The sequence below is a fragment of the Erythrolamprus reginae genome, chromosome 7 (assembly GCF_031021105.1).
Source record: "Erythrolamprus reginae isolate rEryReg1 chromosome 7, rEryReg1.hap1, whole genome shotgun sequence".
Classification (NCBI taxonomy): Eukaryota; Metazoa; Chordata; class Lepidosauria; order Squamata; family Dipsadidae; genus Erythrolamprus; species Erythrolamprus reginae.
The window spans coordinates 68,784,314-68,802,294 of record NC_091956.1 but is presented as its reverse complement, the minus strand read 5'-3'; the positions used below and the strand labels follow the sequence as shown (position 1 = coordinate 68,802,294).

Genomic DNA, 17,981 nt, shown 5'->3' with positions numbered 1-17,981 from the left:
AATATAAGCGCCTGGAAGAGAAAACATAGAAACATAGAAGACTGACGGCAGAAAAAGACCTCATGGTCCATCTAGTCTGCCCTTATACTATTTCCTGTATTTTATCTTACAATGGATATATGTTTATCCCAGGCATGTTTAAATTCAGTTACTGTGGATTTACCAACCTCGTCTGCTGGAAGTTTGTTCCAAGGATCTACTACTCTTTCAGTAAAATAATATTTTCTCATGTTGCTTTTGATCTTTCCCCCAACTAACTTCAGATTGTGTCCCCTTGTTTTTGTGTTCACTTTCCTATTAAAAACACTTCCCTCCTGAACCTTTCACTAAAAACAATTTAGTGAAAGTCAGAATTTGAGAACTCTGGACTTCTGAAATTGACTCTCTTATTCAGAAATAAACCAGGTGTCATGAATTATCAGTAGCCTAACAAATATTTTGTTGTACTTGGTTGCTAAAGGGTTGGGTTACTAGAGGTGTCGAATGGCAGCCTGCAGGCCAGATGCATCCCACACAGGCCACAGCCATCCTGGCTCCCCAAAGGCAAGAAACGTCATGATGCCTTATGATACATCATGCGACATGATCAAGTTTGTCACCCATGGGCATATTTCCATGTTTCTTCCTTTTTCTTTATAAAAGAAATGGAATCGGCTTCCCCCGGAGATTCGCACTCCTCCCACCCTCCTCACCTTCCCTAAAAACTTAAATACCTATTTATGCCACCAGACTTGGGACCATTAGACCCTAGCCCCCTGGCCCAGGAATGTAGTACGTTTTGATGTGTGAATGGTAATGGATGATTTTAACTCTATTAGTGTTTTTTAAAGTTTTAGTTATATTATTGGATTTTTTAGTTGTGTATACTGTATATTGGTTTTCGACAAGTTGTGAGCCACCCCGAGTCCTCAGAGTGGGGCAGCATACAAATCCAATAAATACATACATATATACATACATTATTATTATTATTATTATTATTATTATTATTATTATTATTATTATTATTATTATTAATTAGATTTGTATGCCGCCCCTCTCCGTACATAATGACAAATCTAATAATTAAAATTTAAATACATACATACATACATAGGCAATAGTATTTTAAATTAAGATTTACCAATGTAACAAACAGAAATTCCTAGCTAGGATAGGCAATAATTAAATCTTCAAAATTTTATAATTGGGAAGCTGTACCTTTCGTTTTTCAATCACATGTTAAACAAAAATGCATTTATATAGCAACAGTGAAATTCTTAAGATGTAAAAGGTTTGAATAATATATTGCTCTTGTATTTGCTTCTGAATATAATTATATTAAAAATAGTGTTTGGTAAAAGTGAATTCCATTTGATGCTCAGTCAGAATCATCTGAATTGTTTACAGAATTTCCTTCAATTTTATCCTTTCCAAATGTACTGGAATTAAACACCCATATCCCTCAGTTGGCAGAACCAATGGCAAGGAGCCCAGAGGAGTTTGGGAATTAAAATCAACATATTTGAAGGACATCAGAAAGGGAAAGGTTGACTTAAGCAAATTTCCAACACAACATATGAAGTTATTCTACAAATGTTATTACCAGCAATCCTACCCACACAGAACTGGCATTGTTGGCTGGAATATATGGAATGAAAATGCAATATAGATTTAGCCTTTGCAAACACAGTTGTATTTCAGATTGGAAATACAAATTGGAACTAGTAAAGTAAATTTGTTTTTGTATGTATGAATAAATGTTTTCATATTGCATTAGGAGGCTACAGTAATTCATTACAGATGTTTAATTCAGCATTTATTCAACTTGTTTAACAGTTCACTAATGAGATGTCATGGAGCTGCTCATGAATATTGATTAAACTTTATAGAAATAAAGAAGAGATTAGTAGACTATTAAAAATGTGCCTGCTTACTTTTAAGGTATGATACAATTACATCCAACATAACTACTTTTGATGTGTTATAATGCTGGGCATTTCTCTAGAACAGGAATCCTAAAACTTAGCAACTTTAATACTTGTGGACTTCAACTCCCAGAATTCTCTAGCCAGCTGGCTTGAGAATTCTGGGAGTTGAAGCCCACAAGTAATAAAGTTATCAAGTTTGAAGACCTCTGCTGTAGAAGCTGTGTTATACCTCTACCGCACTTTCTTATTCTCGTCCTTTCTTGGTTAATCAAAACAGTATTCTTCTGATAAAAAAATAAATAATAATTAACTGCTGAATTTGTTATGGAATTTGTATTATGAAGAATCCTGTTTTTATGTTTGAAGTATATTGTGAATATGCCTTTAGACCATAAAGTTTGCAGTAGAATTTTGGGGGATATTTTTATAACTGTACCCATCCTTCTGGCCTTCTGGGAGGATATTAAAACTTGGTTTTGCGGATTGGTTTGGGGCCCTGAGGAGAGCGCTCACTGATGCTTCACAGGTTATCATCCCTGTATCATCTATCTCTTGGTTCCTGACTTTATGCATAGTTTTAAAAAAACAATTTGCATACAGTAGTACCTCGATACTTGTTAATTGGTTCTGGGAGGCCCAATGAGTACTAATAATGATGAGTGCCAAACAAACGTGATTTACTACATGAGCCTTTATTTTGGCTGGGAAGGACTTCCTATCTGTCCCTTTTCTATGTCAGTGACCTTCCCCCCATCCCCATCAGTGTTCCCTCTAATTTTTTTTGGGTGTGGGCGGAAAAGTATAGTGTCTGAGCGGCAGTCCCTTCGGGACTGGGCAGCACTCTTTCCCTCTCACTCTTTCCCTCTCGGCTTCTGGGCAGGTTTGAAAAACTCTTGAGTTGATGATGATTTTTAAGTGAGCCATTGCTCACTGCTCAGCTTAGAGGGAACTATGATCCCCATGCAGTCATTCCCCTTTTCTAGATTATCCTAGATTAATTTACAATATAAAGAATTTAAAATAACACGATCACATAAAAACAGTCCTTAAAATTGCAAACATTAAAAAATAAAATTCATTTTAAAAAACACAAAAGAAATAAATAACAGTTAAATTTAGGTATAAGGCAATCCTAAACTACCAAGACTGTTTTAGTAATGAAGATAATTATTGGATTGGCAGAAAATGATAAATCATTCTCCTCTGTCTTTGTGGTTTCCTAAGCCATATAGTCCAATTACATTTTCCTCCTTGATATTTCCAACTATGGCATTCCAGTCTCCAACCACAAGAAGCACAGTTTGCTAGCATATTCTATTCTGTTGATTTCAAATTGAATATTTGAAACCATCATATAAACTCATCAGCCACCTCTCCTTCTGCATCAAGGACAGGGATATAAACTTCATATTGAAGGATTATCATAAAAACTAATTGATAATATTTTTGCATTTTAGCTCAATACTGTTCCTTCCTAATTATGAAAGCAATATTGGTTTCTTACTTGTTTTTATTTATTTATTTTTTCATGTCCTAATTGGTAAATAAATGCTTTTATACACTGACACATGTTCCAAAGGTGGCTTATTTTCTCCTCCATGAAAATTTTGCTCTTTATGATTTTGTTCTGATGTCAGATTGGGAGCCTTCTGCTTATCATTTATTTCATATATATTTCACGCATCATCACGAAATCTCCAGAGCTGTAAAGCCTACAAACTTGCATGTTGGCACATATGTTACTCTTGGCTTCTAGGTGCTCACTAAAAAAAGGATTTTTCGAATGACCATTAGATCATTAGTTATTTCTTATATTATTATTAACACACTCTGGTGCTAAGGAGTTAGATGTCCTACTCCCCCTCCCCCTGAAAAGAACTGTTCCAACCGCCAGTGGGTGTGGCCATTGCATGACTCATCCGCCCTGCGGGCTGGGAGTTTAGACATTCTACTCCATGCTAAGGAGTTCAGTTTTGTAGCAAAGCATGGGTATTTAGCTACTAGTTTCAAGTAAAACTAAGTTTCTGTCCATACACATGCATGTAGAGGCAGATGAGATCAGCTTTTGAAGTATTTAATGCTATCTTATTAGAGAAGGAATTCTGGAGAACATAGAAGTTTTGTGAAGAACAAACATTTTCTTAGTACAGTGCTACCTCGTCTTACAAACGCCTCATCATACAAACGTTTCGAGATACAAACCCGGGGTTTAAGATTTTTTTGCCTCTTCTTACAAACTATTTTCACCTTACAAACCCATCGCCACCGCTGGGATGCCCTGCCTCCGGACTTCCGTTGCCAGCAAAGCACCCGTTTTTCCACTGCTGGGATTCTCCTGAGGCTCCCCTCCATGGGAAACACTACCTCCGGAATCCCAGTAGCACAAAAATGGGCACTTCGCTGGCAACGGAAGTCCAGAGGTGGGGTTTCCCAGCGAGTGGAGCCTCAGTAAAATTGCAGCATCACAAAAACACAGAGGTCCGGAGGTGGGGTTTCGAGGACTTTGGTGTTTTTGCGATGCTGCAATTTCACTGATGCTCCCTTCGCTGGGAAACCCCCACCTCTGGACTTCCGTTGCCAGCGAAGCACTCGTTTTTCTGATGCTGGGATTCCCCTGCAGCATTGCAAAAACACAGAAGTCTGGAGGTGGGGTTTCCCATGGAGGGGAGCCTCAGGGGAACCCCAGCAGTGCAAAAACGGGCTCTTCAGCTGGCAAAAGGGGTGACTTTTGGGCTTGCACACATTAATCGCTTTTCCATTGATTCCTATGGGAAACATTGTTTCGTCTTACAAACATTTCACCTTAAGAACCTCATCCCGGAACCAATTAAGTTTGTAAGACAAGGTATCACTGTATTTCTTAACATATATTGCCAAGGCAGCTAGTTTTGCTTTTTCTATTCCTATTGCTCTTTTGCCTGATGCAGCCCAGCCCCAGATGTTATAAAGGTTAAATCTTTCCTGGCTATAATTTCTTATTCAGAAGTATAGGATGGCAGAGTGGATTCTTTGGACCATGCCTTTCATGCCTATGGCAATTATGCTTCTAAAAACTAAAAGACTTTGTCACTAGATGACTCACTCTTCTCTAAAAGCTTCCGTCATGGACATGACCTACAGATGGGGAGATGATTTGTAGACTCTTTGGTCCCATTACTTCCTGAATTGCTGAGAAGGCTGAGGAATTATTCCCATGGCTGCCTCTAAAAATGCAGGTTTAACATAAAAAAACCCTCTTTACACAAGCTAATCCTCCCAGTACATCTGTTCAGAAAAGCAACGCTGAACTAATTCTAGAAAATCACTTCATTGGCATTTTGGCTCTGTTTATCTTCTGCATCTATTTGTGCATGTCATAATCACAATAATCTGATTATTCAGATAGGGTTGTTATTGTAGATGTTTTCCAATTCTGAAATCCTTCCTGCCTTCTAGAGGCACAACATTTTATAGCTGAAGAGCAAAGAATGAACTCATAAATTATAAATAGGACATTATTATTTATTAGTATTATTTATTTAGCTGTGATAAGAGGACAGTAATCTGGGGAACATATAAAGTCAGCAAAAGAAAATGCAGTACAGTATAAGCAACAAGAAATAAAATAACATATAGGTAGTCCTTGTTTACAACAGCAGTGAGATTGGAATTTTACTTTACAACTGCATCTCTTAGTGATGGCAATTCCTGAAGTCCTAGTTGCCTTTATTAACTGATACCATATTGTTAGATGAGCCAACTTCCTACTGGACTCTCCTATCCAAAGTCAGTGGAGAACTTGGCAGGAAGTTGCAAGTGCTAGGCCTATAGCAGTGTTTCCCAACCTTAGCCACTTGAAGATATTTGGACTTCAACTCCCAGAATTCCCCAGCCAGCATTTCCCCAGCCCGGGAAGGTGTATAAAGTGCAAAGTGGGGCATGAGAGGTGCCAGGCGGATGAGGAAGGGTGTGAGGAAGCAGATGAACGGTGCTGCATGGTTTAAGGAGATCATGTGGGAGCACATAAGAAGTGCAAAAGACATAGCTCTCTACATGGGGCTACCTTTGAAAAGTGTTCCGAAACTTCAGATCGTGCAGAATGCAGCTGCGAGAGCAATCATGGGATTTCCTAAATATGCCCGTGTTACACCAACACTCCGCAGTCTGCATTGGTTGCCGATCAGTTTCCGGTCACAATTCAAAGTGTTGGTTACGACCTACAAAGCCCTTCATGGCACCGGACCAGATTATCTCCGGGACCGCCTTCTGCCGCACGAATCCCAGCGACCAGTTAGGTCCCACAGAGTTGGCCTTCTCCGGGTCCCATCAACTAAACAATGTCGTTTGGCGGGACCCAGGGGAAGAGCCTTCTCTGTGGTGGCCCCGACCCTTTGGAACCAACTCCCCCAGATATCAGAGTTGTCCACCCTCCTTGCCTTTCGTAAGCTCCTTAAAACCCACCTCTGTCGTCAGGCATGGGGGAATTGAAACTTTCCCTTCCCCCTCGGCTTATAAAATTTATGCATGATATGTCTGTATGTATGATTGGTTTCTTAAATTGGGGTTTTTAAATTAACTCAAACATTAGATTTGTTTACATTGTCTTATTATTGTTGTTAGCTGCCCCGAGTCTACGGAGAGGGGCGGCATACAAATCTGATAGATAGATAGATAGATAGATAGATAGATAGATAGATAGATAGATAGATAGATAGATAGATAGATAGATAGCACTGATGGTCAAAGAGGATGCAAGGGAATATGTAAGATAAATAGGCATGCAAGAAGCTTCATGAGAGACATAATGTGGGTCCTGGAGGATGTGCAACAGTTTGAGGGGATGTATTAGGAGTGCATATTGAGAAGGTGTGAGTAGGTTCATGAGAGATGCCACTCAGATCAGAGATGGTGCATGACAGGTGCCGTGTAGGTTAAAGAGCTTGCACAGGAATGGAATGGTTTGGGGAAGGGTGTAGGGATGCAGGAGAGTGGCCAGTGTAGCACATGCGTCAAGTGTCTGAGGGAGTGTGTATTAGTGGAAGCCTTATCCTACTGACTTTAGAGATCTTCTCTGCTTTCTTTCCTATTTGTTTGTTTGTTTGTTTGTTTATTTATTTAATTATTTAATCATTTAATCGTTTAATCATTTAATCATTTAATCATTTAATGAATTAATAAATTTTTATGCCGCCCTTCTCCTTAGACTCAGGGCGGCTTACAACATGTTAGCAACAGCACTTTTTAGCAGAGCCAGCCTATTGCTCCCACAATCCGGGTCCTCATTTTACCCACCTCGGAAGGATGGAAGGATGAGTCAAACCCGAGCCTGTGATGAGATTTGAACCGCTGACCTATAGATCTACAGTCAGCTTCAGTGGCCTGCAATACAGCACTCTACCTGCTGTGCCACCCCGGCTCTTGATGTTCTGGAAAAATCAGCCAATAAATACAAATAAGTTGCTAAGCATTCAGATTGCAGTCACATGATAGTAGTCCTATAGCACTTAAATTTATATACCATTCCATAATATTTTACAGGCCCCTCTAAGCAGTTTATAGAGTCAGCATATTGTCCCTAACAATTTCCTGACCTCAGAAGGATGGAAAGGTGAGTCAACCTTGAGTTTTTCAAGATTGAACTATTGGTTTTGAGCAGAGTTAGACTGCAGTACTCCATATTTACCACTGTGCTACCATGCCACTTGTATTCTGTAATAATACTAGAATGGCTGGAACATGTGCCATATGTTGGTTATGACCTATAAAGCCCTTCCTGGCATCGGACCAGAATATCTCCGGGACCGTCTTCTGCCACACGAATCCCAGCGACCAGTTAGGTCCCACAGAGTTGGCCTTCTCCGGGTCCCGTCGACTAAACAATGTTGTTTGGCGGCACCCAGGGGAAGAGCCTTCTATGTGGCGTCCCCGACCCTCTGGAACCAACTCCCCCCAGATATCAGAGTTGCCCCCACCCTCCTTGCCTTTCGTAAGCTCCTTAAAACCCACCTCTGTTGTCAGGCATGGGGGAATTGAGATATTCCCTTCCCCCTAGGCTTATAAAATTTATGCATGGCATGTCTGTCTGTATGATTGGTTTCTTAAATTGGGGTTTTTTACCTTACTTTTAATATTAGATTTGTTCATATTGTCTTTTTACTGTTGTTAGCCGCCCCGAGTCTACAGAGAGGGGCGGCATACAAATCAAATAAATGAATGAATGAATGAATGAATGAATGAATGAATGTTCGCCATCACGGATCTAGACTTATATACTGCTTCATAATGCTTTACAGCATTCTCTAAGCAGTTTACAGAGTCAGCATATTGCCTCCAACAATCTGGGTTCTTATTTTGCCGGCTTTGGAAGGATGGAAGGTTGAGCCAACCTTGAGTTTGTCAGGATTGAACTCCTGGCTTTGAGCAGAATTAGTGTGCAATACTTCATTCATACCACTGTGCTACCATGGCTCTTGTATTCTATAGGACTACTAGAGTGGTTGGAACTCCAAATGTGGTAACCACCATTTATTGGAACACTGCCATAACTTGAAACAATTGCTTACCAAATACAGGTGGTCCTTGACTATGATCACAATTGAACCCAAAATTTATCATGTTAAATGAGACAATTGTTAAGTGAGCATTTTATTATCTTTCTTGCCACAGTTGTAAAGTGAATCACTGCAACCCTTCAGTTAATAACACGGTTGTTAAGTGAATCTGTCTTCCCCATTGACTTTGCTTGCAAAAGATGATCACATGACCCAAGGACACTGCAAACATCACAAATAAATATTCATTCATTCATTCAATCAATCAATTTTATGCCGCCCTTCTCCTTAAACTCAGGGCGCCTTACAACATGTTAGCAATAGCACTTTTTAACAGAGCCAGCATATTGCCCCCACAGTCCGGGTCCTCATTTTATCCACCTTGGAAGGAGTCAACCTTGAGCTGATGATGAGATTTGAACCACTGACCTATAGATCTACAGTCAGCTTCAGTGGCCTGCAGTACAGCACTCTCTACCTGCTGCGCCATCCGGCCTCTTATAAATATGAGTTAGTTGCCAAGAGGGTGAATTTTGGTCACTTGATCCTGCTGCAATGGTCATAAGTGAAAAACAGTCACTTTTCTCAGTGTGGTTGTAACTTCGAACCATCACTAAATGAACTATTGTAAGTTGTAGACTACCTGTAATTGTAGGTCAAGAAATATCTATATTGCTACATGCAGCAGCAAACATATATTCTGTTTAATAGTCTCGAGTGCAAATGAATACAACCTCACTACTCTTCCTGAAATTCCAGTTGATTGATCTGCTAATAGAAAGATTGTATAATGATCTTATATGATTTCCCTGGATGGTTAATTAGGAGAGATATTAATAAACTGAAATAGAGTGAGCATCACAATAGGACACAGGAGATTGATTCAGTTGAGTGCTCTGAGAAATGGTCTTATAAAACAATGTTATGTTCCTTTTTCAAATTTCCTTGAAGTTAAAACAATGCATCTAGTCAGAGGAAAGGCTCTCATTTCTTTGTCAGCAGAATATTTATCAGACACTGATAAATATGAAGGATTGATAAAAGGCCCTTCTGAGCAAACCACTTTCTAATAATGAAGTAAAATATTCTTTTTTTCCCCTTAACATTGAGGTCCATAATGCTTGAGCTATGATAAATTGCTCCAAACCTATATATGATTCTTCCCAGCAGTTTCATGTGGGTTATTAATTAAATGGGACAAAATTAAACCTTGTGCAATTGTCCAGGAAAATTTCACCAAACTACAAAAAATATGAATAGTGACTCAAACTAGATCTCCACTCCAAATCTTCGGAGAGGGGCGGCATACAAATATATATTTATTGCAATGTGTAGATTGTTCTGAGTTCGGGTTTTGCCCTGTGTAATATTTTGCATGTCTATGCGACGTTTCGGCGAAATCACATTCACCATCATCAGGCTGAAGTTCCAATCTTTGTGTTGTTGTAAAATGTGTTGTTTTACAACAACACAAAGATTGGAACTTCAGCCTGATGATGGTGAATGTGATTTCGCCGAAACGTCGCATAGACATGCAAAATATTACACAGGGCAAAACCCGAACTCAGAACAATCTACATACATATACCCGTGAAAATTTACGAAAACAAATAAATATATATATATATATATATATATATATATGTAGATTGTTCTGAGTTCGGGTTTTGCCCTGTGTAATGTTTTGCATGTCTATGCGACGAAATTGAAATTGAAAAGAGATCCTTTTGTTTAAATAAAAGGGATGATACCTCGCGCCTGCCAGAGATTTGGAAACCAGCCTTAAACAAAATAAACACTTCATTATAATCAATAGGTCAATCCTTTAATTATTATGATTTTAGAATTTTATATTTGGAAATCAGACTTAAACAAAACACTTCATAATCTTCATGCCATTCCTTCTATAACCATGATTACACCAACCAATCAGATCACGGAAGCATAGTCACCCAATCTATTTGCTACATTCAAAGCAAATCTCCACCCCCACACTACATGCTAAGAAGAAATGTCAGTTGCTAATATTCATTTGCAAAAACACAAAGATTGGAACTCCAGCCTGATGATGGTGAATGGGATTTCACCGAAACGTCGCATAGACATGCAAAACATTACACAGGGCAAAACCCGAACTCAGAACAATCTACATACATATACCCGTGAAAATTTACGAAAACAAATATATATATATATATACACACATACATACACACACACTATTTATATATAAATACATAAATAAATAAATACATAAATACATAAATACATAAATAAATAAATCTGATGTATTTGGTGTTTGAATCAATATACTTGTCATATTGCCAGAAAAAGAACTTTTGCAATAAATTCCTCCTTTTAAAAATTCTTTATTTTACTGTCTCTAATGTATTTAGATTGAATGGCAATGATTAAAGCTTCTTCAAGATGACTAATACAATTTAATATTGCATACCCCAAACCCCCAACACTTTACCCTTAGATTATCTATGGTTGACCTATCTAGATTCCTAAGAGGTCAGTAAGGGGCGAGTATAAGTGCACTAGAGTGCCTTCCGTCCCCTGTCCTATTGCTCTCCTATATCTCCTATACCTTTCTTCTATTCCTATATCTCTTCTATTCTTTCATTGATATGTTCTATTACTATACCTCCTTTTCTATTATTTCTTAGATATATTTTACTATGAGTATCTCCTCTATAACCTTCATCATGTATTCTACTATGTGTATATAGATATATACCCACTAAAACCCTCATTGTGTATTGGACAAAATAAATAAATAAATAAAATAAATACTAAAAACAACAAGGAATCTAATTGGATTGGCTTAGTAAAATAGATTCTAATTTCTGAAACTGATTAAACTGACTGCTAAAATGTGAAATTTATAATTTGGCCAACTCAGCTGTATGTTTCTTACTCTTATTTTATCTTCTGCAAATCTCCATTTTGCTTGCACTCATCTTTTGATATAGAAATAAAATAGTCCCTGCACGTCATTTTAAAAATGTCTATTCCTACTGATATGATACACTAAAACTAAACTAAGGAAAAACAGAAGGCAAAAACAACTCTGCTTAATTTTATCTTGTAAAAGTGATTTACAAGATTAAAAGTGTTTTACAGGATTAAAAATTAGGTTAGATTTTTTATCATTTTTTGCCTAAATGTAATCCCTTTGATTTTCAGTACAATACTATAGTTGGGTAACTATGTTGCCTATATAACTATCCATTTTTATAGCTTGCAAGCATCCACATCAACATTGCAAATGTTCAAATCACTTCTGGAAAAAAGTATCTCTTTGACCTTAAATCTTTATTTTTTTCCTTCTCTTAATGTTTCTTAAATTGTGAACTGGTAACATTTGGTTTTCTTCTTTAACATAATTGTGATAGAATTGTCAGTTTTTAAAGCTGGTAATACCTAAAAAACTCCTGTAATAAGACTTACAGGAAATAACATTACTGGCCTTGACTTTAGCCTACTCAGCTAACTCAGGAAAGAGTTTAAAGTTTTACTTTTATATAATTTAATAAACTTGACTTTCATCTTTGCAATTTTTTTCTTTCATCATCATCAGGAAACAAAATTTGTTAAGGTTTTCATTCTCCCTGGCATAGATTTTGAATTACAGTGATCCCTCGATTATCGCGGGGGTTACGTTCCAAGACCTCCCGCGATAATCGATTTTCCGCGGTATAGTGGTGCGGAAGTAAAAACACCATCTGCGCACGCGCGCCCTTTTTCCATGGCCGCGCATGCGCAGATGGTGGAGCCGGGGAGCGACGAAAGTGCGGAAGCCGACAAAGATTGCTTTGAATGTCGGCTGCCCCCGCCCCCCAGCACCCGCCCGCCCGCCGTTCACCCGCCCGCCGTTCACCCCGCCCGCCCGGCCACTCGCCCGTTCAACCGCCCGTTCACCCGCCCGCCTGGCCGCTCGCTCGCCTGTTCACCCGCCCGCCCGGCCGCTCGCTCGCCACTCGAGAGCAAGAGGGGGAGAGATAGAGAAAGAGAGAGAAGGAAAGAAAGAGATGAGAGAGGGGGAAGAGAGTGTGAGAGAGGAAGAAGCAAGATAGAGAAAGAGAGAGAGAAAGAAAGATGAGAAAGGAAGGAAGAGAGTGAGAGAGAGGAAGAAAGAGAGAGAGAGAAGAGTGGAAGGAAGAGAGAGAGAAATGATAGAAAAAAGGGGAGAAAAAAAGAGAAATGAGAAAATGATTGAAGCAGAGAATGACAGGAAAGAAAGAGAAAGAGACAGAGAAGTGACTCTTGGTGATGACGTATGATGTCATCGGGGGGAAAAAACCGTGGTATAGCAAAAAAACCGTGGAGTATGTTTTAATTAATATTTTTTGAAAAACCGTGGTATAGCGTTTCGCGAAAATCGAGACTGCGAAAATCGAGGGATCACAGTAATGTAACAGTATCAGACGCACCCTTCCCCCCCCCCAAAGAGGCTGGAAATGTCAGTGCATCTTATACACCAAACACAGCCATTTTGGCCTCCTGAAGCCCTGCCTCTGCATCCCATTTGTGTGAAAAACGGGCCCATTTTTCGTAAAAGTGGGATTGCACAGAGGTTTGGGAAGCCTGCAAAGTGTTCCTAGTGGGTGGGGGAGGCAAAAAATACTCTCAATTTTGCAAAAAAAAATTGGGCAAAATGGGGAGTTTTTGCCTTCCCCACCCCTATGAGCTCTCTGCAGGCTTCCCAAATCCTCTGCATTCCCCATTTTTGCAAAAAACAACAACAAACTGGCAAAAATGGGCTATTTGTTGCAAAAACGGGGGTGTTTTTGCCTTTTACTTACCCCATCTAGCATGAATGGAGGAGGAATTCTGGGAGTTGAAATCCACAAGTCTTAAAGCTGTCAAGTGTGAAGTTTGTAAAAAGTGTACATGGCTGTAAAAAGTGTACATGGTTGTAAAAATTATTCTGCTACACTTTTTTTTATTAAATAATATATTACTACATCATTTGGTTCTGAATACTTTTGTCTTTGTTTTTGTGCTCTAAAATCTAAGTGAGCCTTATACTCTAAATATAAGTATTTTTCTTCCCTGATGAAAGCTCTGCAACCTGAACTCATTACAAATCCATATCAATTTTTGGAATGTCACAATTATCTTTGATAGAAGGCTAGATCGGAAACTTCAGATTGTGCAGAATGCAGCTGCGAGAGCAGTCATGGGCTTCCCCAGGTATGCCCATGTTACACCAACACTCCGCAGTCTGCATTGGTTGCCGATCAATTTCCGGGCACAATTCAAAGTGTTGGTTATGACCTATAAAGCCCTTCATGGCATTGGACCAGAATATCTCCAAGACCGCTTTCTGCTGCACGAATCCCAGCGACCGATTAGGTCCCACAGAGTTGGCCTTCTCCGGGTCCCGTCAACTAAACAATGTCAGTTGGCGGGCCCCAGGGGAAGAGCCTTCTCTGTGGCAGCTCCAACTCTCTGGAACCAGCTCCCCCCAGAGATTAGAACTGCCCCTACCCTCCTTGCCTTTCGTAAACTTCTCAAAACCCACCTTTGTCGTCAGGCATGGGGGAATTGAGATATCTCCCCCGGGCCTATATAATTTATGTATGGTATGTTTGTAGGTATGCCTGCTTAAAAATGGTTTTTTTAACTATTTTAAATTTTAAATTGTATATTATTAGATTTGTTATGAATTGTTTTATTGTGTTGTGAGCCGCCCCGAGTCCACGGAAAGGGGCGGCATACAAATCTAATAGATAGATAGATAGATAGATAGATAGATAGATAGATAGACAGACAGACAGACAGACAGACAGACAGACAGACAGACAAATAAATCTCCATTCTTATATACTGCCCCCATCTATATATTATTATTTTTTAACAATATGGTGATAGCATTAAAAATACCTCTTTCCAGTGTGGCTTTGATTTTTCTAATTAATTACTTTGGTTTCGTACCTGAGATCAAAACGTTTATGAACATGATAGTTCTTTGAAAGTGCGTCACCTATGGAATTCTTCTAAAGATACCTCGCTAATTTGCATATAAATGAATAAATAGATATTTATCATCAATTTTTCTGTGCTGGCGGGCTTGGCTGCCAGCCAACAAGACAGCAAGCTGGATGCCTGCCACAGTCCCATGACAGGCAAAGTTCAGTCAGGATAGACTTTTGAGGAATCATAAAATGATAAAATGATAACTGTAAACATAGTCAGCAACCTTTGCATAGAACAGAAATCCAACGAACAAGTGACTAATCCAGGGGGAAACACAGGAGGCATTGTGAAACAGAATCCACACCACGGCAAGGTAAACATGACAAAGCTGAGAATTCAAAAGTGATTTTCAACACCCGTTCTCATGGAGTGAGGCCAAAAAAAAAATCAATGATGTTCAGCCTCCACTAAGACACTTTAAGACACAGTTGAGACATGTTACTTCTCGGCACTGGTTGTTTTGTTGGCTTGTTTATTGGCAAGACTTTAAGCTGTCTCTTGTTGAATCTCAAAATGGGTGAACAGTGTAATCAGACGGTAGGGAAAGCAAGTAGGATGCTTGGCTGCATAGCTACAGGTATAACAAGCAGGAAGAGGGAGATTGTGATCCCGCTATATAGAATGCTGGTGAGACCACATTTGGAATCCTGTGTTCAGTTCTGGAGACCTCACCTACAAAAAGATATTGACAAAATTGAACGGGTCCAAAGACGGGCTACAAGAATGGTGGAAGGTCTTAAGCATAAAATGTATCAGGAAAGACTTCATGAACTCAATCTGTATAGTCTGGAGGACAGAAGGAAAAGGGGGGACATGATCGAAACATTTAAATATATTAAAGGGTTAAATAAGGTCCAGGAGGGAAGTGTTTTTAATAGGAAAGTGAACACAAGAACAAGGGGACACAATCTGAAGTTAGTTGGGGGAAAGATCAAAAGCAACGTGAGAAAATATTATTTTACTGAAAGAGTAGTAGATCCTTGGAACAAACGTCCAGCAGACGTGGTAGATAAATCCACAGTAACTGAATTTAAACATGCCTGGGATAAACATCTATCCATCCTAAGATAAAATACAGAAAATAGTATAAGGGCAGACTAGATGGACCAGGAGGTCTTTTTCTGCCGTCAGACTTCTATGTTTCTATGTTTCTATGTTTCATCACATGCTTCTATGTAGAACTGGGTGGCTGAATTTCAGAGTTTAAGAGGCTGTCAGTGGTGCTGGGGATATCTAGACCTGTCTAAATTAAAGTGAAGTTATTGGCTCCATTACTGTTCATATCATCCACACCTAGATGGTCCTGACTGCAGGTCTTCTTTTTTTTTAAAAATATATTTTTTTATTGATTTTATTTAACATAGAAACATTTAAACACCATACAAACAACATTGAACATTTACAATTCCCTATATGCATAAAACGTTGATCTTTTACAATTCTATTTACTATACATTTTTTTTAAATTTTCCACCCAATTGTACAATTTCTCCCACACTCTGTAGTAGTTCTTGTTTTGTTGATTTTGTATTTCATATGTTAATTTGCTACATTTGGCGCAGTCTAAAGGTTTTTTTAATCACCATTTCTTCGTTTGGAGTCTTTTCTTGCTTCCATACTTGTGCAAAAGCCAATCTTGCGGATGTAAGTACTGTATGTGATTTATTAAATAATAATTTTCTTTACTATGTTTGCCTCTAATTATTCCTAGTAAGTACATTTCTGGTTTCATCTCCAGTTTATAAACTAATATTTCTGCAGGTCTTCACCACCTTCCTCATATGAAGATATATCCAGCAAGCCCATAACATAGGCAGATGTTGTTTGATGATGTTATAGAAACATAGAAGACTGACGGCAGAAAAAGACCCTATGGTCCATCTAGTCTGCCCTTTTACTATTTCCTGCATTTTATCTTACAATGGATATATGTTTATCCCAGGCATGTTTAAATTCGGTTACTGTGGATTTACCAACCACGTCTGCTGGAAGTTTGTTCCAAGGATCTACTACTCTTTCAGTAAAATAATATTTTCTCATGTTGCCTTTGATCTTTCCCCCAACTAACTTCAGATTGTGTCCCCTTGTTCTTGTGTTCACTTTCCTGTTAAAAACACTTCCCTCCTGAACCCTATTTAACCCTTTAACATATTTAAATGTTTCGATCATGTCCCTCCTTTTCCTTCTGTCTTCCAGACTATACAGATTGAGTTCATGAAGTCTTTCCTGATACGTTTTATACTTCAGACCTTCCACCATTCTTGTAGCCCGTCTTTGGACCCGTTCAATTTTGTCAATATCTTTTTGTAGGTGAGGTCTCCAGAAATGAACACAGTATTCCAAATGTGGTCTCACCAGCGCTCTATATAAGGGGGTCACAATCTCCCTCTTCCTGCTTGTTATACCTCTAGCTATGCAGCCAAGCATCCTACTTGCCTTTCCTACCGCCCGACCACACTGCTCACCCATTTTGAGACTGTCAGAAATCACTACCCCTAAATCCTTCTCTTCTGAAGATTTTGTTAACACAGAACTGCCAATGCAATACTCAGATTTAGGATTCCTTTTCCCCAAGTGCATTATTTTACATTTGGAAACATTAAACTGCAGTTTCCATTGCTTTGACCATTTATCTAGTAACGCTAAATCATTTACCATATTACAGACCCCTCCAGGAATATCAACCCTATTGCACACTTTAGAGTCATCGGCAAATAGGCAAACCTTCCCTACCAAACCTTCCCCTATGTCACTCACTTATAGATGTGGATATTGGATGGTGTTACAGATATTGACACAGGATATAAGCTGTTTTGGGGAGAACTGCCTGTTGCAATTGATGATGGCGAATTTGTCAATGACAATGGTATTCAAGTGGTGCTCTAGTTGTTTTGGGATTGCACCCAAGGTGCCTATTACTATTGATATTAACTTTGCTTGCTTTGGCCACAGTCTTATTTATTTATTTATTAGATTTGTATGCCGCCCCTCTCCGAAGACTCGGGGCGGCATTTGATAAAGTAGACCACTTTCAGCTGTGATGGTCTCCTGCAGCCCTCTGCCAACAAAAATGGAGCCCAGGAGGGCTGCACGTGGCTCTCCTGGGCTCCATTTTTGCTGGCAGAGGCACTGCGGGCTGGTCCATCACTGTTTCCAAGGTGGTCCTGCGGGCCGGATCTAAGGACCCGAAGGACCGGATCCAGCCCGCAGGCCTTGAGGTTGACACCTCTAATGATGCCAGGCATAAGCTTTATGTCTTTTACGAAACTATTTTAAGGTAGTTTATTTATTTCAAAGTCTTCTATGTCTGTTTGCAGGTCCTTGTAACCTTTCTAATATATCTTGAATAATTAGTGGAGACCTCCTATATCATATATTAAAACAATGTAATATAAGTTTCTTAAAATAAAATGTTAGCAGGAGAGGAATGAAAATGTAATGATGAAGTTTTGTTTCCCATCAGATGTGGAATATTCCTGCAATCTCTCAAGTATAAAACTGCAGCAGATATAAGATAGATACAAGTAATCTTTGCTTAATGACAATTCATTCA

At 39.0% G+C, this 17,981-nt stretch overlaps 1 protein-coding gene across 4 annotated transcripts in view; it reads left to right on the top strand.

Annotated features, from left to right (window-relative positions):
- INPP4B (inositol polyphosphate-4-phosphatase type II B) overlaps window positions 1–17,981 on the top strand; it is a 270,218-nt gene that overhangs the window by 21,949 nt on the left and 230,288 nt on the right. The window lies entirely within an intron of this gene.